Consider the following 4331-nt stretch of genomic DNA (forward strand, 5'->3'; position numbering starts at 1 on the left):
TTTTTAATGTGAAGGTAGGAGACTCTGTCATGTTTTAATAGTGATGAAAATTCCTGAAATACTAAAAAAGGAAATGCTGCTAACCTTCACATTTAACCCAAGTGAGCTCAGCAGGTATTTGTTGGCTGTGTTTCCAGTTTCAAGGATACCACTGGGATATTTTCATTTCTAGGTGGGGAAATGAGAGGGCAGCATGAACACGGGTAAAATAAATTTTTCTTAAGAAAGATGTCTTAAAAAAAAGTGTAAATGAATTAGCAATTAACTGGTACTTCGTTGAAGATAGATGAAATCTAAGCAGTTTAGGTCAGGGGAAGGGTTCTTATTCTCTGGTATGTGTATTGTTCCTTATAAATCTCTTAATTGTTTGGAACGTTTGTGAAGAAGAAAAAGGGAAGGTTAAAGAAGAGCAAAGTTTGAGAAGAATGAATTACAACAATAACATAAATACAGGCAACCACTTAAGACAAATGCAATAGACTAAAGAAAGCCAACTGCTAATGCAAGGAAAAGCCATTATTAAAGCAAGCAGACATCTGAAGTCAGGTGAGAGCAATCCCACTGAATATGTCATTTTACATTACTAAAAATCCTGGTAATGGGACAAGATTTTCAGTGGGTCCTTTTCTCCTGTTTTTGAGCTTTAATGACTGTGGCAAGCATCTGCTACTGGCTATGCATCCTCCTGGCAAAATTCCTAAAACCTGTTCTTACAGTTTGTTGAGGATGAAATCTGGGGAAAAAAAAGTTGTGAATTTCTGCTCCAAGCTCACCCAAAATCATGTGCTTGATGAATTTTTCATGAAACACTCAGAGTCTGGGGGTAAAATTCATTTTTCCTGTTCAACTATAATTATAGGTAGCCACAACTTCTCATCTGTCCTACTTTTTCCTTTGCTGAGCTCCAAAAAAACCCCACCACATTATAACTTCTTGGAGAGTGGCAGTAACAAAAGCTCCCCATTTAGTGACAGAACTCTATTCCTTTTTTTTGCATCTCTTTAATAAAGTGTTAAAGATGCTGCACCAGATGGCTTTTGCTGCTTAAGAGTTCAGGTGTGGTAACTGGTGCTTTATAATGGTGAAGAACCAGTTTCTTGGCTGTGGCAGTAATGGTTGCTTGTGGTTTAACCAAAAATGGGTGCTGTAGGTTGGAAAATGCATCCCTGCCTTGCAGCCCTGAAATTTCCCAAGCAGGACAAGGACCCAAATGTGATTATTATGTGAGTCAGAACACGATTATGAATGCAGGAGGGGATGTGGGAGTGTGAGCTGTGTTTGATATGGTAAAAAATCTTCAGCGTGCTGCAGTTCTCAGCCTGTAAGTTCTGCACCCATTGAAGATTTCCAAAGTTGGAGCTTTGGAGTTGCTTTAATGTGAAATATTTGTTTTTACATTACGAAGAAAATAATGGTCTATGAAATAAAACAAAACAAAAAACAAAAGTAGGGATTAAAAAAAATTCTAAAAAATTTTGTTCACAAAACACCAGGATTAGGGTTGTGAAAATTGCTTTCAGGTCCCCATTTCAGAGCCAACGTGGCACGAGTTCTCAGATGTGACAAGCAATCACCAGCTCCTCTTAGACTCTCCAGGAGCTGCTGAGTGCTCAGTGTGTGTTTGAAAATGAGGCCACTGATTTGAGCTTCTGTGTAGGGACTTAATGGCCTGATCTGAGGCATCCACTTCAGAAAGTTTTGGCTGGATTCACATAAAACCCTTCAAGTCAGAGTATATAATTTCATATTCCCTGTGGCCAGTCAGACTTAACTCCAGCTTTGCATTTCGTGTGCAGAGATTGTTTATAGCCCTGGGAGGAAGGGAGGTATTTTAAGCAGTGTTGTTCAGAGGACTTGTCAGCATCTTGAAGCTCCCTGGGTGTTTCTGCTCCTGCAGGCTGAGGGTGACAAAAAGCTGAGTGGATGATGACTTGGGGATGGGTTAACTCAGCAGCACCCTTGCCAGTCAACAGAACTGGAGGCTCAGTGCTGCAGAGGGTCCCATCCACCTATGGCTTTGTCATTCCTGGCAGTTTTTTTGGTTTTTTGGTCAAACTGCTTTTCCCAGCATCTGATGATAGAGGCTCCTCAACCTCCCAAAGCAATCTCCCTGGTTCTTTGTGATGGTTACTCTTAAAAAGCATCCTCTCACCTCTTCTGATGCTCACTCCAGCCTCTCTGCTGACAGCTTAGCTCATCACTGTCCCCCTCCCTTTAGGGAGATACTACCTAGATAATTCCTTCCTAGTCCTGGAAAGTCCTCCTTGTATCTGACAGCTAGTTATGTTGTCCTTTGATCTTATCCTCTTTGTGCAGGGAAGGTTGAAAGAATGATGACAAATGCCTCATGTCATATTTTCTGTTCCTTTGACACTCTTGGCTCTCTGCAATTGGTCCATAGCTTTTAAATGCAGTATTTCAGCCAAGGTCTAAGGACTTCTGGGTTTGCTGCTGTTGTTACTCGATGGGGATTTCTCACAAATGTAACTGCACCTTATGTGTTTTTTTAGATGTAACTGCATCTTATGTGTTTTTTTGCAGCATGATTTTGACTCTTAGTAATTTTAGGATTCCTTACAAACATCCCTGAAGCATTCTGCCACTGCCTCACTCTTCCCTGTTTCATACCAGGGCTTATCCTGACTAAGTGTAGGCCACTGCATTTTTCTTCAGTAGATTACAAACTGGGTTACATTTATTTTTTTTAAGACTGTCCTTCTGATTTGTCAAGATCATGTTCATTCTAGCTCTGACATCAAGCTTCCTTAAAGCTTTTGTCATCTGCAGAATTAGTGAGCATGTTCTTTTCCATCCTGCAAATTATTTATAAAGGTGTTCAAGTCACCCAAGACAGATCATCATGGAAAATATCCTTTCAATTTGACAGTGAACCACTGATACTGCTCTCTGAGGACAGAGCATCTTCTGAACTCTAGTTTGTGTTTCTTTTTTTTTTTTTTTAAATTATTGTACCCGTAAAGAAAGCCTTGCTGAAGGCAAAATAAGCATCACATGGCTTCTTTTTTAAAAAGAAGTGGAGCACATGATGGTCATGCCAGTTTTGCCCCATCCTCCTGATCCCATTAAGCCAGGGACAGAGGATGTCTGATGGACAGACAGAGGTGGAAGGATTTGGAACAAGGGGTTTTAATTTCCACGTTGCTTTTCCTATGAGTCCTATAGGATGTGGATGACCAAGACTGAGACAGGAGGATGAATTTTCTCATGTTAGCCAGTGTAGAGGCAAGTTTCTTTCTCTTGGTTCCTTAGGTATATTCCTGTGTCCTGACCAGGCTGCCTTTACACATAAATTCAAAGTACAAATATGCTGCCTGGACCTTAGCCTGATGGCCTCAACCTATTAAACAAGGCCTGGGACTTTGGGAGATGAGCACCACGCTCAAGGTTTTAATTGCTTTCAACCAGAGCTTGAAACACAGCCAGAAAATGCCCCCCCTCTGAAAGCTGCTGCCTCAGCAGGGCTGCATTAAAAAAGGAGATTTAATGAGGGTCACATAGATGGAAAGCAGCCGGAGAGCTTCTGCCAGAGGGCTGCTTGGTTTGGGGACTTTTTTGCTGCTCGTGTCCCACGTAGCAGGATGGAACTTTACCCTGCCAGACTGCAGTCTGTGGAGAGAAGTCAGGGAATCAGAATGGTTTGGGATGGAGGGGTCTCCAAGGGGCATCAACTCCCAGGCTGCTCCCAGCCCCATCCCACCCAACACTGACAGGGATGGGGCAGCCAGGGCCACCCTCACTGTAAAAAAATTTCCTCTTACTCTCAAGTCTAAATCTGCCCTGGCTCAGTTGAAAACCATCACTCCTTCCTTCTCCTCCCATCACAGGCCCTGCTAAAAAAGTTTGTCCCCATCTTTCTTATAAAAAAAGCCCCAAAGTATTGGTTGGCCTCAAGAAGGTCCCTCCAGAACCTTCTCTTCTCCAGGCTGAACCACCCCAATTCTCTCAGCCTGCCTCTAGAGCAGAGGTTGCTTCAACCCTCGGGTCATTTTTGTGTCCTTGCTCCAAGGGTGTCCTTGCTCCAAGGCTCCAAGGGTGTCCTTGCTCCCGGCTCAGACACCTGGGAGGAGGTTGGGGTTGAACCGCGTCACCCACCCCGCCGCCATTCCTCCTCCCCGCACCCCGCAGCGCGACCTTTCCTTGGGGAAGGGGCGCTACGGAGAGGCCACGGCTGAACTCCCCCTGGACGAAACACTCCTCGGGGGCTGGAGGAAACGCCTCTCCACCTTCCCCGACCTCAGGGCACCCTCTGGGGCAGCGGGATAGCGGGAGAAGCCGCCGGACGGGACTCCCCCCCCCAAATCCCGTCCCTT

Source organism: Heliangelus exortis, chromosome 6, assembly GCF_036169615.1.
Source record: "Heliangelus exortis chromosome 6, bHelExo1.hap1, whole genome shotgun sequence".
NCBI lineage: Eukaryota > Metazoa > Chordata > Aves > Apodiformes > Trochilidae > Heliangelus > Heliangelus exortis.